This window comes from Apium graveolens, chromosome 5 (assembly GCF_009905375.1).
Source record: "Apium graveolens cultivar Ventura chromosome 5, ASM990537v1, whole genome shotgun sequence".
In the NCBI taxonomy this organism is placed as follows: domain Eukaryota; kingdom Viridiplantae; phylum Streptophyta; class Magnoliopsida; order Apiales; family Apiaceae; genus Apium; species Apium graveolens.
The window spans coordinates 172,322,728-172,342,136 of NC_133651.1; the positions used below are offsets into that span (position 1 = coordinate 172,322,728).

General features: G+C 35.2%; 1 long non-coding RNA gene across 2 annotated transcripts; it reads left to right on the forward strand.

Annotated features, from left to right (window-relative positions):
- Positions 1-829: 829 nt before the first annotated feature.
- LOC141724625 (uncharacterized) lies at positions 830-19,248 on the forward strand. 2 transcript variants are annotated; one of them, XR_012576820.1, is made up of 3 exons: positions 830-1,142; positions 18,140-18,205; positions 18,823-19,248. It is a non-coding gene; the product is annotated as an uncharacterized LOC141724625 (long non-coding RNA). The 2 variants fall into 2 exon arrangements; XR_012576819.1 differs by lacking the exon at positions 830-1,142 and adding an exon at positions 16,056-16,336.
- The last annotated feature ends 161 nt before the right edge of the window (positions 19,249-19,409 follow it).

The following is a 19,409-nucleotide window of genomic DNA, read 5'->3' on the forward strand; positions in this document are numbered from 1 at the left end:
CGATTACTTAAAATCAAAAACCGAATTTATGCTCAAGAACAGTAAAAAATGATTTTAACAAAGACCCAACCTCGATTGATGATGTTAGTATCAAAAGATCCGTCTCTTTGAGATTAATTTGGTTACTCGAGCAAAATCAGAGGTTGTGAATCTCCCACAATTACGGTTTGATTCTCAGGCAATCTCAAGAACACAAGCTTTACCCCTAAACTAATTTCTGATTTAATTTTTTTTTTAATTTTTTATAATTAATTAATAATGTATCAGATATTTATAGTAGCAATAACAATACTCCTAATTAAAATTAAGGCCTTAATTACACATCTAATAAAATTAATTGGCCCTTCATTTTATAATTTTTGGGTATAAATTTTGAATTTTTAAATATCCAATAAATACAAAATATAATCCAAAAATTCCCAAAAATTATGTATAATGCAAAAATACAAAGAAACATAATACTTGATAATTTTATGATCCTAAAAAATAAAAATGTGATTTTTGTGGGGCTTTTGACACCCGAAAGGGCCCGGAAAAGTCGTTTTTTGCGAAACTAGAAAATTTATAAAATGACTGGATGTTCAGAATATTGATATGGTATAAGCCATACTAGGAAAAATAAGGCCAATGATTTTGTATGAATTATAATTTATTAAAACACTGTTTGGGCCGTACAACTTTTGATATAAAAGAGTTTGACTCATAATAAAACACTCGATAATTACCCATAACACATTCTGACAAAGCAAAATACACGTATCATATAACAGTTAGGGTTTTATAACTCAACACACTTAATAACATATTAAAACACATAATTCACCTTAATTAGGATATAAAGCACGCGTAATTTCTCCGTCGTTACCCTTCCCCCCTCTCTCTCTCTCAGTCTCTCTCTCGCTCTCACCCTAATGGTGATCTTGTTTTTCCGATCATCTCCGGCCACTATCACTAAAATTGACCACATATTCATGATCATCTCATCAAAGTACATCGATACATATAAATTTTATTCGATTTCATTTTAAATCGAAACCTTATCTTTTCGATTGAATTCAAATCATTCTAAATTCGATGATATCTTAAGCGGTTCTTGCTTCTCTCGTCTTATTTTGTTGATTCTACATCTTATATATCAAAAGGTCTTTGATTGGCTTTCAAAAATTTGACCCGTTCATCAATTTGATATGGATTTTTATTCTCTTATTATTAAAATCCATCTATTTGATTGTTTAGATGTGGTTAATTGAGGTGGTTTGGTCGTATAATGGTTATTTTGCGATCGTTGTCATATTTAGTTATATCTAAACCCTACTATCTATTACAGTTTATGCATATATGATATGTTATATTTCATGATTTAGTAATCTTTATGTGTATGAATGATTCAGTTAATTTGGGATATTCACTTGAGACCATTTAGTTTTCATTATAAGCGTTTTGGGTGATTAGTTCGAATTAATCGAGTCATATTGCTAGCGATTATATGTTGGTACAATTATGTTTTTATCATCTGAGATATGCCCTATAATTTAGATGCTTTTAGATATCTCTGTTGTTTGAGATTGATGCATTAACTGATGTTGCTTAGTTCTTGTAATTTCTGGCCATCATTTTATACACACTCACATATTCACTTGTTTTGTTTAGTGGTTCTTAATTGTGAAATGCCATGTTTCAAATATCATTGCAGTTTTATCCTTGTTTCGATCTTTCCCCTATCTGCTGAATTGAGTGATATATTTGGTGTTTTAGTTGCTGTTAAGGTCTAACTTGCAATGTTGTTTAGAATAAGATCCTTCTAAGTTAGGTAAGATCTTGTATGAGTTCCTAGAGTCATCTAGTTGGGCACATAATGACATGTTGCCTAACAAGTACGGATCCTCATTATTTTGATGTTGATTTCATTTAAGTTGGTAATATATGATTCCTTACTTAATTATATATGTTTATGTTCCTTACTAACTTGTCTCTATGAGTTTTGTGACACTTGTGATCTGAGCTAGACTATTGAATCTGGTTCTATTGCTTGCTTGCTTGATTACTTGCTTATTGCTTGATGCACTGTGCTAAATGCTTGTTTATGTATTTGGATAAGCTATGTGTATTACCACCATAGCCAAGGTACACAATTTCTTACTTTGGTATTATATTATCTCTATTTGTGATTGAATAGATTGTGTGATGTTATCTTGATTGCTTGTGTTTCTTGAAGATTAGACTAACTGCCTTTAATTAATGAAATATTGTCTATGATTGTTTATGACTGAGTACTTGGTTGATCAGTAATATGAGTAGTTTATTATTGATATTGATCTTGCTGAGTCTGTAATTTCTCTAAATTAACTGAGAACTTGTTTTATGCTGACTTAATTTTGTTCAGTCAGTTAAATTGCCATGATGCATTATTCATATTCATTTGTTTGTAACAATTAGAGATGCTCTGCACCTCATATTGTTGGTCAGTGTAAACTTAAGTCATTCAGTTTCATGTTTAGTTAATATTTATACTTGTGCATCTGTGACTCTTAACTTTCCTGAGTTATTGATTAAGTGTATTATATACTTTATATGTATGTTCTGTGCATTTGTCAAGTAATGAGTCTCGCGTTCAGACTATGCTTGCTCAATTGTAACTATAAGCTTACATTGAAGCTAAAAGAGTTGAGTCTATATGTGTATTATGTGCTTTCTTGATTAAGTTGCATTGTCCAAAACAGACTTGAGTTCACATCTGCTCTTGTGTCTTTATTTACTTAAAGTTGCACACAAAAGTGTTACACACAATCTGACAGTTATATATGTGTTACATGAACCATAATTTCTTGTCTAAGATTAATTGCATTTTAATGTAAAAAAATTTTGGTACATTTAGTATTAGGACATCCCTAGCTAGTCACATTTATCCATGCCTTTACTTGGTTTATATGCATGTAGAAGGCTTATTTGATTTACTTATATATTCATATATGTAGTCATATAATCCGGGTTGTAGAACTGTATTTCTTGCATCTCTTGCATATATGTAGCATGCTTATGAGTTGTTGCATTTTATTTGATTTTAAACCATATATTGTGGTAGTATGATATGACCTACTTTGCTTACTTTATATTTGTTCAAATGCAATTCTAGTATTTCCAGCATGCTCATCAACTTTACATTAAATGCATTCATTGTTATCCTAAATGGTATTGTATTGTATCTGGTATCTGGGCGTTTTTAGTAAGTTTATTTGTCAGCTTTTAGTTAATGAGAGATTGATTTGATATTGGTACTTGATGTAATTTTATGTACTTTCCTAGGATTATGATGTCCTTTCACCTCATTTTGTATTGTGCTTACTGTTCATGACTGTTCATTTTCTTGATTTATGCGCCGTATTTACATATTTCAGAGTATGTTTCCTACAGAGTTTAATTCACTTCTTGCACTTAATTCTCTTGCTTTTCTTGCTATATAAACACACTCTTGCATACCATGTCAAACCCATAAATAGATACCACTCTCAACTTGTTTAGCTCCTCTTTGCCTGTCAATCCTCCGTTGCCTGTTGTTCCTCCTATTACTAATAAACCTCTTATATCTAAGTCTAGAAAGTTTAAGAAAAACAAAATGTCTACTGATCTTAGTGTCAAGTTTTCAAAAGGCAAAATTTTTCCTGGAAAATTGATTTTAACTAAAAACGATTCTGAGTTGTTTGATCTTTTTTGTGTTGCTAAGTGGGATTCTTTACTTACTCATCCCTTTAGTAGTCATATATGACTATGTTATTGATTTCTATAAGAATTTAGGAATTGGTTGTGGGACTGACAAGGTTCCTTACCTAATTTCTATGGTTTCTAGCTAGCTAATTATTCTTGACCATAAAAACATTTGATGAGATACTCAAGTTGGATCCTGAGGCCATTGCTATGAGTCTAGTGGACATGTACAAAACCCACACATTTAACCTTGATAAACCAAGGATGCCCATCTTTGTTTTATACGGAGTGGGTTTTCCTCAAAATATTTTAAAAACTGACAAAGGCATAAATATTGAACATTTTTCTCTTTTTTATCAAGTCATGGCTGAGATTATCAAGTTTAATTTCTCTCCTTCTCACTACTCAACTAAGATTGTATCTTTTTTTATTATTATTTTAAAGATCATGTACAAGTTGGCTAGTGGGAAAATTGATTTTAACATACATTTCTACATCATGACTAAAATGATTTCAGCTGCAAAAATTGGTTTCATGCCTTATCGTCCTATTCTCACTCATGTGTTACAATACTTCCACATGGAAATCACTGCAAACCCTCACTTTCTTATAAAATTATTCAATATGTGATAGAGTTCCTAGAACCCCTTTCCCCTTTCCTGATTATTACGTTCAATCTCCTTCTGTGAATATTACTTTTGGTACTATGCTTGTTGTGTATGTGCCCGTTTCTTCCATGCCTTCTCAGTCTATTGATTTAAATGATTATACTTCTATGCATGCTCCTGCTTCTGTGAATGCTTATGCTTCCATGATTTCCATGCCTATTAAAAATGCTTTGAATTTCACACCTGCTATTATTGATTTTGATGCCTTGCCTGCAAAGACTGATATGCCTGCTTATGTGTTTCCTTCATCTACTGTGCCTCTTATTGCCCTTACTTCCAACATATCTCATGCTCAACTGGTTGCATACATCTCATCCCTTGTTAAAATCTCTTCAAAATATGATGAACTTGATATGAATTACAAGGTTTTGAAAGAATAATTTGATGAGTTAAATGGGAAATTCCTTCAGTTGGTAGGGTAAGTTCACTTGAGAACAAATTGTCTCAATTGGTTTAAAATCAAATTGACTTGAACACTCCTTCCACCCAAACTTCTCAGAACATTCATATTAAGGATATGAACATTGAGATTGTGGAAGCAGTTGGGAAAAATGAGAATCTTGTTGGAAATAGAGATAATGATGGAGTTGTTAATCTTGCTAGTACTGATAATGTTGTCATGATTGATGCTTTTATCAACTCTGATTCTTATAATCAAGTTTATTAGTTGGTTGTTTAAGTTGTTATGATGTATGCTTTATTTTTGCTTTCTTTAGTTGCACTATATGTTGTTTGAACTAGAATGTCAGTGTTTCCTCTTTTGGTAATAGTACCAAACTGGCTATGTATTGTTGTTTTAGTTGATTTAAGTTGTTGCAGTTGGAAGTTTTAGTTTTCTTTGAATGAATGAATTAAGTCTTTTGCAAATTATGTCTAACATTAGTTACTTTGCTTGTACTGTTGAGTATGTTTGCATGAGCATTATAGGATCATAACACACACAATGCCACATAACTTATGGACTTCCTGGGGGTTCATGTGAGACTCCCTTGATCTGTTCCCAGGGGGAACTAGACACTTCTCGAAAGCATGGGTATTATTGTGTTCTTCCAGGTTCCAAACAGTTGTATTTTTCTCTACACTTGTATTTTTCTCGAAATTGGACTCTTGCCTAAATATTGCACCATTTGTATCTTCAAACTCAAACTAATTGTACTTTGTTATTTCTGGTTTTATATTTAAAGACAAGTAATAATGTGTTTTTATTTAGAAGGGTAGTGATGTTGTGATGGCCTCAACCCCGAGGTCAGGGGCTAACGTCACCAAAATATATCAAACTATGAATATAAATTACTAATTAAAATTTATTATAAAACACATCCCCAAACCAGGAGTCGATGCAGGTTTAATTATTATTTAGGTTAAAAAAACAACTAACTTATTCCATAATCCGACACCCTAACTTATTACAGCAACTCATCAGACCTCAGGTTTGATACAACTACCTCAGAGGAGCCGGGACCGGAGCGGGCTGACACTCTACCTGCCCTGGTCTTCTAGACATCTGCAATAAATAAGTACAAAACAAGTTGTAAGGGTGAGCAATTAACTGCTCAACAGTACCACTATATGAATAACAAGTAAAATAGTGTGTATAAAAATAGTATAGGAACAGATATCAGATCTCATTTATGAAAACAAGTAGAACAGGTACAAACTGGATATCAAAACTAGCATGCTCTGAAAAATAATATCATCTATAGTGTGCTGTGTAAAAATATCAGAGTCCAATTTTAGCATGCTATTGTCTTTTTGAAAAATCACTGTCCCATTACAGGAACTATAAATCATCTATCCCGTTACGGGGATCACCAAAACCGTTTGTTCTATTACGGGAACCACTAAACTAAAATCAGATATATAATTGGATGAATCCTAGGGACAGGTTATCAGTCTATCCCACCAAAATTTGTTCCGAAACTCAGAGACTAGCTAGGTCTGTGTCATGCTGGACTAAGCGGTCTAAATAGGGCGTGCAACCGACCAAGCCTTTTACGCAACCATGCTGGGCCGTTACGGGCCTCTTATGCAACCATGCTGGGCCGTTACGGGCCTCTTACGCAACCATCCACTATCTGATTCGTTTTAATCCTATTTTTGAAATTAATTACACCTATCTCTTTATAAACAATTATCTCACAACACATTTAAAAATCTTTTCAATTTAATCACAATCTAGAGATAGGCATTTTCAGAAGTTACTTTTTCCCCAAAACTTCAGTTAATAAAATATATTTAAATATGGGGAATACGTAACTTAAAATGTTTTGTTCCAGTACGAAATTTAAATCAACAATCATTCATATATACCGAACTATAAAAGATTTGTTCAGGGGTACTTGCCTTGAAGCTTTACACTAACACTAGCTTAACTCTAACCGACTTTAACTACTGGGTTCTTTGACTTGAACCTACAGAATCGAAACAACCTGAGTTCAACGACCGGTTATGCTTGACTTATCGTCACTAAAAACATTACCCAGTGATACGATTCCCGACTCGCACAAATATGCATAGTAATAATATACACGTAATAATGCATGTAATAATACACGTAGTAGATAGGGTTTGATTATATTTATTTACATATCTATACTCGATTCGTATTTAAAAGTAATTTTTAGAAAAATTTTACAGCGACTCCTCTATTTATAGTCCTATCCATCGAAACATCAATCGACATCAATCCCAATAATTTACAATTCGCAATTCATACTCCATACAACTCGTCACTCAAAAATTTATTTACGTTTTAAAAAATAATTTATACGATCATTTGTTTATTTAAAATATTTAGGACTCAGAACGTATCATCACGGTCCACCGTCAACTCGCCGAAGCTCATCGTCGATGATGGTAAAATTTGCGGTTACCCGATTATTTTTGGGTTTCCAACGCAAATTCCACCGATTACGAAATTAATTCTGGCACGAAAGAAATTTATTTGTTTCATGAAAGTAGTCAAATTATCCTGCAGAGGAAAAAAATAATTAATTGAATCAGCCTAACTAGAACCACAACACAGACATCAACATCACCACATAACCATCACACACAGCAACCACATCACACATAGCACAACCGCGCACACACAATGCACACACGCACATACTCACACACACACATACACACACACACACACACAGAGATATATACACATATATATATATGCATGTATATATATATACATAATTAAGAGGAATAATATCGGAATCAATCGAAGCAAGCAACCGAAACCACGGTCGGAAAGCTCACTGGAAAATAAGGCGGCCACCGGAAACAGAACAAGGAGGGGAAGAAGGGGAGATACAGAGAGAGAGAAATTAAGAGATAAAAACGAGAGCACAGGGGAGAGAGGAGGAACAAAGAGAGAACCGAGAGAGAGTTCAAAGAGAGAGATTGAGAAGGGATGGTGGAGGAGGTGAGAGACGGGGGGGGGGGGTTATAAAATAATAAAAAAAATCACAGCCTGCCACGAGTTCAATTAACAGACTTGTATCAACACTATATTCTAAGTATATACACGTGTCCCTGGCCCAGGCTTTATAATATTTGGTTCGTTTCTGGTTACTATAACGTACCAGCTGCGCACTAAAACATATCAAAAAATTACAAACTTTATACCAAAATTCTCAAAATATTTTGAAGTTAATAAAATAAAATTTTCAAGATTTTTACACCATTTTTGAAATGCAACTAATATCCGCATTTAACAATTAAGCAAAACAACGCACGGGTAAAATTTATCTCGAAAATTACCAAAATAACTTTAAAATTCTCAGAATATTATGAACTTAATAAAATATGAGTTTCATAATTTTTGAAGAATCCCGAAATTAAATATGGATTTTACAGGTGAACATAATTAGAAAATCATTTAAAAAATAAATAATTAACAAAATATTGATCTATAAATTTTATAAAATCCCAAAAATACTTATTGAAATTATAAAATCATAAAAACAATTTTAGAGACAATCCAAATATTTTTGAAAATAATTTTACCATAAAATCACTTTTAAAAGCGAAAAAAAGTAATATATTGCAAAAATAATCATACAAACAATCCACGCAACCGAACAATTGCATAAAAGTAATAATAAATAGAACACCGAGATCAAAATTAATATACAATTCTTTATTTAACTAATTACGTAATAATTATACATTTAAATATTACAAAAATGTACGAGTCGTTATATCCTTCCCCCCTTAAAAAAGATTATGTCCCTAGAATCTTAGCTAATTAAACAAGTGAGGATATTTGTCAAGCATATCTGACTCCAACTCCCAGGTAGACTCTTCTACCCTAGGGTTTCTCCAATGTACTTTAACTATAGGGATAGATTAATTCCTAAATACACGCTCCTTACGATCTAATATCTGGATTGGGCGCTCCACATAGGACAAATCTGATTGAAGCTCAATCGGTTCATACTCAATTACTTGATTCGAATCAGTGATATATGGTTTCAACATGGATACGTAGAACACATTATGAATATGCTGCAACTGTGGCGGTAATGCTATCTCGTACGCGACTTTTCCTATTTGCTTCAAAACTTTGAATGGTCCTATATACCTTGGACTAAGTTTACCTTTCTGTCAAAATTGAACCAACCCTTTCCATGGCAAACTTTCAGCAATACCAGTGACCATGTCTTAAAATTCATATCTTTCTGATGTAGATTTGCATTCTTCCTCTGTCTATCTTGGGCGGCTTTCAATCTTTTCCGAATTAATACCACTGTATCTCTAGTCTGCTGCACTAACTCAGGTCTTAACACTTTCTTTTCTCCTACTTCGTCCCAATACAAAGATGATCTGCACTTTCGTCTATATAAGGCTTCATAGGGTGGCATTTCAATGCTGGCATAGTAGCTGTTATTATAAGAAAACTCAATCAACGGTAGATGATCATCCCAATTCCCTTTGAAATCCAAAGCACAAACCCTTAACATATCATCGATCATCTGAATCGTTCTCTCACTTTGGCCATCGGTCTGAGGATGATAAGCAATGCTCATATTTTACTTAGTTCCTAAGCACTCTTGAAACTTGGTCCAAAACCTTGAATTGAATCGTGGGTCTTGGTCTGATACGATGGACACGGGAACTCCATGCTTGGTTACTATTTCATCCAAATACATTTTAACCAACTTTTTCAGAGAATATCTCTCGTTAGTAGGGAGGAAATGTGCTGACTTGGTCAGTCTGTCAATGATTACCTAAATAGCATCATGTTCGACTTTGTCTTTAGCAATCCTACGACGAAATCCATGGCAATCTCTTCCCATTTTCCACTGTGGAATCTCCAAAGGTTACAATAATCCACTGGGCCTTTGATGTTCTGCCTTTACCGTCTGACACACGTGACATTTGCTGACCCAATCCGCAATCTCCTTTTCCATTCCTGGCCACCAGAAATTTTTCTTTAAATCTTGATACATTTTGGTACTCCCAAGATGAATAGAGAATCTAGAATTATGAGCTTCCCGCAAAACTGACCTCATTCTTCAGTTCGCTTACGTTGGGGATCCATATTTTCGAGGAAAATCTGAGCATACCTTTGTTATCCTTCTGAGTGCAAACTTCTTCTCCTGTCAAATCGTCCAATCCTTTATTCATAACTTCCTCTTGACACTTCCTTATTCTTTCCATCAATTCTGGCTGAAAGGTGATTTCATATAATTTCTTCTTGTTACCTTTTGGCATGTGAATTTCAATTTTCATCTTTTCCAATTCTCTGGCTAGTTCTTCAGAAACTTCGATCTCATTTAATATTTCCTTCCTACTTAAGGCATCTGCTACCACATTAGCTTTGACCGGATGATAGTTGATTGAATAATCGTAATCCTTTATTAGCTCTAACCATCTTCACTGTCTCATGTTCATATCCTTCTGGGTGAATACATACTTTAAGCTTTTATGATCTGTATAAATGTCCCACTTCTCTCCGTATAAATAATGCCTCCACAGCTTTAACGCGAATACTATCGCTGCCAACTCCAAGTCAGGCACTGGATACTTTTGTTCATGGGGTTTTAACTGCCTGGACACATACACAATAACCTTATCATGTTGCATTAACACACAGTCTAATCCTTTCAGAGAGGCGTCACTGTAGATCACGAAATTCCCTGTCTCATCTGGTAATGCTAACACTGGTGTTGTCACTAATATCTTTTTCAGCTCCTGGAAACTTTCTTCATATTTCTCGGTCCAAACAAACTTTTCATTTTTCCTGGTCAGCTTGGTCAACGGAGTTGTAATCTTGGCAAAGTCCTTCATGAATCTTCGGTAATAACCTGCTAATCCGAGAAAACTTCTAACTTTCGTTGGAGTCTTCACCTGTTCCCATCTGGATACGGGCTCAATCTTCACGAGATCCACCTTAATACCATCCTTACCCACTATATGACCCAAAAACTGAACTTCCTCCAAACAAAATTCATATTTTGAAAACTTAGCGTATAACTGCTTTTCCCTCAGTCTTTGCAGAGCAATCCTTAGATGTTCGGTATAGTCGTCTTTGGTCTTTGAATAGATGAGGATGTCATCAATAAATACAATAACAAACTTATCCAGATACTCCTTATACACCCGGTTCATTAAATTCATAAAAGATGCTGGTGCATTGGTCAATCCAAATGACATCACTAAGAACTCGTACTGGCCATACCTAGTTCGAAATGCAGTCTTCGTTATATCTTCAGGCTTGATCTTCAGCTGGTGATAGCCCGATCTTAAATCAATCTTTGAAAAACAACATGCTCCTTTAAGCTGGTCAAACAGATCATCAATCCTGGGTAGGGGATACTTATTCTTGATGGTTAACTTGTTCAGTTCCCGATAATCAATACACAATCTCATACTTCCGTCTTTCTTCTTCACAAATAACACTGGTGCGCCCCACGGGGATACACTTGGTCTAATTACTCCTTTATCCAAAAGTTCCTGAAGTTTTTTAGCTAGTTCCTTCATATCCACTGGGGCCATATGATAAGGAGCCTTGGAAACCGGTTCTGCTCCTGGAATCAGGTCAATAGAAAACTCAATCTCACGATCAGGTGGTAATCTTGGCAGCTCATCTGGGAAAACATCTGAAAATTCACTAACTACTGGGATCTCATCCAAACTGGGTGCCTTATTCTCAGTTTCCATAACATGGGCTAAGTACGTGTCACGTCCTTGTCTCAATAGCTTCTTTGCTTTCAGTACCGAGAGAAATTTCTTTTCCTGCTTCTCTCATTGGTAAGTTATTCTAACATTATCTTATGTATAACAAAATTTTCTTTTTCTTACAATCAATATTTTCCTTATGCTGGGACAACCAATCCATTCCTAGAATCACATCAAATTCTCCTAGCTCAAAAGGTATTAGGTCCACTGAAAAGAAACACTCACAGATTTCTAATTGACATCTAGGGAAAAATTGGCTTACTGGAACTTTATCTTGGTTGGCTACTTATATAGTCAAGGGCTCAGCTAAATCTTCCAACATCAAATCCATATTACTTACACATTCTTTAGATATAAAAGACTTAGACGCTCTGAGTCAAACAAAACTTTAACAAGCATGGAATTTAGAGAAAGCGTACCTGAAACTACATCCAAATCCTGAGCATTAGATTTTTTGGTCATCTTAAAGGTTCTGGCTCTTGCTGTGCTGGTTGTCGGTCCTTGAGATTCACTACCTCCTACGCTGCCTTGAGTAGTCAACTTGCAGTTTCTGGAAATGTGCCCAACCTTACCACACTTAAAGCAGGTGACTCCGAGGTTCCCTGAGTTACATTCTGACGCATAATAACCCTTTTTATCGCATTTAAAGCACTGAACATCCTTCCTGCATTGACCACTATGCTTTCTACCACATTACTTACATTCCACAATTGGCTAGTTGAGTGAACTGGGGCAGAGGCAACTGAGGTGACACCGGAACTTGTCTGAGTAAAGCCTTGCCTCCTAAATCTCTTGTTCATGTTTCGTCCAAACTTCCTTGGGAACTTCTGACTGGACTCCTCTCGATCCGCCTTATCAGCACCACTATTAAACTTCCTCGTCTTATCACTCTTCTCCTTGGAGGCCAACTTCTGATCACTTTCAATCACTAGGGCGGCTTGAACTACAGAGGTAAACATCTTAAGCTGCAGGGCCACGACTCCACTACGAACTTCAGGGTTCAATCCTTGATGAAACCTTCTATTTTTCTGAATCTTGATATTCACATATCCAGGGGCTAATCGGGCCAATTCCGTAAACTTGGCCTCATATTCAGCCACACTCTTCTCTCCTTGATTTAGTTCCAAAAACTCTACTTCCAACTGACTCTGCAGACAATCTGGAAAATACTTTTCTAGGAACAATTCAGCAAATCTAGCCCAAGAGACAGGGCCATCTCCTTCTAGTGCACGCGTAGATTCCCACCAAAAATTTGCTTCACCCTTGAGAAAATAACTGGCATAATCTGTCTTGGAATCATCACTGACCTGGATGAGGGTGAAGGCTTTCTCCATCTCCTTAAGCCAAACTCTAGAAGCAATCGGGTCTACCTTGCCCTTAAACTCTGGGGGTTTGACTGACTGGAAAGACTTGAAACTAACAATTTGGTTTGGCTCCCTTGGCTGGGGTTGTTGTTGAAGCTGCAATTGTTGTTGGATTTGTTGGTGCTGTTGTTGTATAAATCGATGTTGTTGTTGCTGCTGTTGCAGGAATTGCTGTTGTTGCTGCTGGAATTGTTTTTGCTGCTGAGCCATCTGGTTAGACTATTGGTGCAGCAAATCTAGTAATCCATCCATGGTTGGGCCCCCATCAGAGTTCCTGCTGGAGGAATTGGACGGGATATTCTTCTTGGGAGGCATTCTCCTGAAACACAGCAAAAATGTTTTATATGAAAATTGTGCCCCCGGGTAGCAACATTTTTATGCATCATGAGAATGCTGTCACAATTAAATATTCCCTTCCTTGTTTACTTGCGGTCCATCCACGGTGCATAACTAAATTTAACAAAACCAGCAACAAATACAACAATAATAGTAACAGTAATAACAACAGTGCAACAAAAATAAAACCAACAACAACAGTATAATCAAAAGAACGATAGTACAACAACAGTATAAATCCATCCAACAATTATAGTACAACACACGAAAAAAACCGAATACATAAAAAAATTGGCTGTCATAGCAGCCTCCGCCTAATACAAGCTACATCAACATAATATATATACATAAAGAAAACACCTACAGAACTCCTACAAATCAACTCTGAGCTCTGTATCTCACTGCAGCAACTCTGATCTAACCACTGCCACTGCCACCGATAGATCCTAACTCATATACCAACTAGTTCAGAAGATCCTGATACTGAACAGCTCTAAACTCGGAGCTAATGAAACGGTCGATGGTCCGGGCTCTCTCAACAACAGCCTGAGTCAAGGATCGCACTCTCTCCTATACATCGGGAGAAGGGGCAAGGATGCTCTGAAAAGGCCCAAACGGTATCTGGTCAAGCTGTGCCGCTAACCCTGGGCTCTGCTCTCGGATCAAAGACTGGTTCACCGCTCGGTGAGCATGGTAGGGGATCGGGGAAGATGCACCTGAAGGAACGGATGGAGGGACATGTGGTCTCGGGGTGGATAACTGGGACCATATCCTGGAGGGAAATCCCTAACAGCCGACACTGACCTTCGTACCCAACGAGGACGGGCACCAGGTCCTGACACACCTCCTGGTACAACTGGAGGAACAAGTGGGGGATGCATGGGAGTCTCCTCAGCTATGACATCCAAAGTCCTCTCAGAGTTTGAATCATCTGAATCTGACTGGTTTTCCCGAGATGGAGAACTAGAAATCTCTATGGGCCATTGACAACAATATAAATATACAGAAAGACATAACAAGGTTAAGGCATGTCTATTAAAATATTAATAGATGTCAGGGTAACGCCTTCGGAACCCTCGACTGACACTTAAGGTTGCTCCTCTAAATGAGTTGCTGACTCACACTATAGGACACACATCCTACACCTCTCTGACTCAATCCTTAACCTAAATCAGGGACTTGAACCTAGCTCTGATACTAACTGTGACGGCCTCAACCCCAGTGTCAGGGGCTGACGTCACCAAAATATATCAAACTACGAATATAAGTTACTAATTAAACTTTATTATAAAACACGACCCCAAACCAGGAGCCGATGCAGGTTCAAGTATTATTTAGGTTACAACACAACAACTAACTTATTCCATAATCCGACACCCTAACTTATTACAGCAACTCATCAGACCTCAGTTCTGATACAACTACCTCAGAGGAGCCGGGACCAGAGGGGGCTGACACTCTACCATGCCCTGGTCTTCTAGACATCTGCAATAAATAAGTACAAAACAAGTTGCAAGGGTGAGCAATAAATTGCTCAACAGTACCACTATATGAATAAGAATTAAAAAAGTGTGTATAAAAATAGTATAGGAACAAATATCAGATCTCGTTTATGAAAACAAGTTAATCAGGTACACACTGGATATCAAAACTAGCATGCTCTGAAAAATAATATCATCTATAGTGTGCTGTGTAATAATACCAGAGTCCAATTTTAGCATGCTATTATCTTTTCCAAAAATCACTATCCCATTACAGGAACCATAAATCATCTGTTCCGTTATGGGGATCAGCAAAACCATTTGTTCTGTTACGGGAACCACTAGACCAAAATCGGATATATAATTGGATGGATCCTAGGGACAGCTGATCAGTCTATCCAACCATAAATTGTTCCGGAACTCAGAGACTAGCTAGGTCTCTGTCATGCTGGACTAAGCAGTCTAAATAGGGTGCGCAACCGACTTAGCCTCTTACGCAACCATGTTGGGCCGTTACGGGCCTCTTACGCAGCCATCCACTATCTGATCCGTTTTTATCCAGTTTTCAAAATTAACTACACCTATCTCTTTATAGATAATTATCTCACAACACACATTTTAAATTCTTTTCAATTTAATCTTAATCTAGAGATAGGCATTTTCAGAAGTTACTTTTTTCCCAAAACATCAGTTAATAAAATATATTTAAATACGGGGAATACATAAATTAAAATGATCTGTTCTAGTAAGAAATTTAAATCAACAATCATTCATATATATACTGTAACGACCGAGGAATTACGCTTGTATTATATTATAATAATAATAGATTATGTGTATAATTATGTGATTAAATGTGTTAAGTCATTGAACCCTAACTGCTATGTGTTATGTGTTGGTTGTTTTGATCCAAACGTGTTTTGGATATTTATTGAGCGTTCTATCGTCAGTTATATATATTATATCAAAACCTGTACAGCTCAAAACTATGTTTTAAAAGCCCGTATTTCAAACAAAATCATTGGCCCTATTTTGCCAAAAATGCCCTATACCGTATCGCTATTCTGAACCCTTAGACGTTTTACAAATTGACCTTTTTCGCGAAAAACGACTTTTTCCGGACCCCTTCGGGTACCAAAAACCCCACAAAAATCACATTTTTATTTTTATATGATTATGAAATTATCATATATCATTTTTCTTTGTATTTTTGTATTTTTCACAATTTTTGGGAATTTTTAGTATTATTTTGTATTTATTGGATATTTAAAAATTCATTATTAATACCCAAAAATTATAAAAATTGGGGCCAAATATTTTATTAGGAGTATAATTAGCCCCTTAATTTTACTTAGGGGTATTATTTTCATAAATATAAATACCTGAATTACTATTAATTAAATCAGTTAATTATAATTAAAAATCAGAAGAAAAAAATAAAAAGAAAAAGAAAGGGGATTAGGGTTAGGGTTTTGTGAAGAACAGCAGCAGAATCAATCGGACTTTTGAAGGTGATTCCGGTGACAGAAATTGAAGTGTGAGTAACCGATTTGAAGCCCAAAGTCTGTTCTATCAGATTATCACGTCAAAATCATCAACCGAGGTATTAATTTGTGTTTCGTAATTTCGGATTAATTTCTCGAATTCGGGTTTGAAGTTCTGGTAATTGTTTGATGATTATGTTAGTATAGATGTTTAGATCGTCGATTTTGGAGTCGATTGACACCGGTTTTGTCGAGTTTGGCTTCGAGTTTTGTCTCGCCGGAAAAGCGGCGCCGCCGCCGCTGTTATCGGTGGTTTAGGCGGCGGGGACGGATAAAACGAAGGAGGAACACGACAGGGGAGGCCTGGGAACGAAAGGGAACGAAGCAGCAGAAGAAACGAGGCCGATTGATTGCCGTTTTTGCTTCGTCGGAAGTTTCCGCCGGGCCGGAATCTGGGCAACGGCCGGCTGTTCTTCCCGACCCGATTGGGTTGGGGACGACCCGGTTTCTAACCCGGTTTCGACCCGGGTTTAATCCTAATAACCCAAACCCTGTTGATGTTTTTGTGTTTTTAGTTAATTAATTAATTATTTATATTTTAGTATATTAAAATCAGTTTTTAGTAATTCTAAAAAGTAAATAAAAATTAGTTTTAAATTCTGAAAAATAGTATTATTAATTTCTAAATTATTTTATTAATTTATAAATTCTAATTTAATTATTTAATTATTTAATTATTTATCTAATTATTTATTAGTTATCTAATTAATTAATAATTAGGTAATTAATTAATAATTAGGTAATTAATTAATAAATAAGGATTAAACTGATTAATAATTTGATAATTAGTTAATATGACGAGTAGTGATTCGATAATGAGAATTATTATTCGAGCGTTAGTTATTCGAATAATATTACAGTAATTGTTCGTATCATATAATTAAATACTGATAGTTAATTGATTAACGAATCGTTTAAATTCCAATAATAATATATTAGTTCGGTAATATTCGAGAATAGTGTGTAGCTCGTATTTATACGAGTGATTAATCGTTGAGTTGGTTTATAATTTGAGTAATTCGTAGTTATTCGTTAAATAGCGTATCGGTTAATTAAGTTGATTGATTATTTGTAAATAATCGATCTAATCAAATAAATAACGATGAGTTGTAAATATTTGTAATAAATTGTGATTAATCCTAATAATTAGGGATTAATTATTTTAAATTAGTAAATAATTATCTATTAATTATTTATTAGTTATTTATTTATTAAGTGATTAATTATTTCAATAATTAATCACATAATTTTCAATAAATCGTAACTTCTTCGTTTTAACTCCAAAAATTATAAAAAAAATTATTTTTGACTTTGATTTTTATTAAATAATTATTTAAAAAATTATTTTAGGATTTAAAAGGTTGTAATAATTATCTATATTGAATAATAAATTGAATTATCAGTGTTTAATTCATAACAATTCAACCGTTAGTCCGATTTAAGTGAAACGAAGACCCCTAGACTCAGAAAAATGAGACGAATCCAATAAAAATAGTTGTAAGTTATAATTTATTCTGAAAAAGAGTAGTTTGGTGATAACTGATAGTTCGTAGGTCCTAGTAGGGATATAATTGAGCCGAATAAATCCCGAAAAAATTATAATAAAATCAGATAAGACTAGTAATGCAGGTATAAGCCTAGAATTGATTCTAAAAATAATTATAAATCTAGAAATTAATTGTGTGCTTTACGTGTTACGTGTTATATGTGATTATGTGCATAAATGTGTTGTGTAAATATATGTATATATATGCGAGTCAGATAGAAACGCATGGGTAGACTGATAAGGTTGCGTGATATCAATTCAAGATACACGTATATAGTAAGTTATCTAAACACCTATATTTCCATGATTTGTTCAGTGTTAACAAGGCAGAGCAAGCTAGGGTCAGAAGGCAGTGAATTAAACCAGGTTAAGGACGCACAAGGCAAGTTTTTCCCCTATTCTAAATTCAGAATAGTGAATTATATTTCTTTTCTATCATATCAATTCTCTTTGATAATCATTGTTCATATGCACTGTTGTCCATTTATTATTACTTGTTCCAGTTTCATTTCAATTCTTGATTTACCCAATTTATTGAATTCCCTGTTCATATTTCAATTCTTTTACCCTACATATATTCTGGTATATCCTAGTGTTGGGATATATCAATAGCATACCGATTGTTCCGGATGCTCAGCCTTGGACTGGATGGTTACTATAAAGGCTGGGTTTTTCCCAGACCATTAATTAATAGGCCATAGTTGCCTGAGTACTCCTTATGTTGGTTGGGTCTATGCAGTTGGGTATAGATCCGCACTATATTCTGACTGATCAGCAGATTATAGTGCATATGTTGGTTCTTGTTTCCAGTCTTGTTCATTTGGCACTCGCCATCATTGGCAAATTATTATCATATACAGATACAGATGGTTGTTCAAACCAGCAGCTTATTGGTTCATTTATTTCTCTCTCTTTATAATATATATATATATATATTGTTGCAGGCTTGTTGAGCAATTTTGGCTCATTTCTTTTATTGTCACTCCTATTGTTTTACAGTTAAGGTAGAGAATGAAACCCATCAGGACCCGCATAGTCAAGAAGCGAGTCAAGCAGCGGGACCCTCTTATACCAAGAGTGTTCCTTCCTATTCCCGAAGAGAGCTTTGAATTGCCAGATCAGGTGTAGCAGGATAAGTAGTAATGTTGGGTTGAATAAAAGTTTTGTGTAGTTTGAATAAAAGATTGCGTAGTGAAACTGTAGATAGAATAAAGTTTTGTAATAAAGAGAGTTCTTGAGACATGTTTTATTTAGTTGGGTTTGTAATAAAGTGTAGTGCATGATTCTTGTTTCCAAACTCAACCCTTAAAAGATCCTGAGTAGTGATAGTTCGGGGTAATTATTATATTAGTATTCCGCTTGTGCAGGTATAGTTGGTAATTGTTGTTAATAATGCCCCAAATCTATACCCCGGATTTGGAGGGTGTTATACTCACCCTCCTTATCGTTAGGGTTTCTTTCATTTTCACCCTGTCCCTCACCTAGCTCACCACCCTGCACACTCCCCTCTTGATGTTTGGTAGATTTTAAAACTAATTTCTTTTGAGAGAGACTAGAATGGGTTTTCTTTGACTTGGATTTAGAAA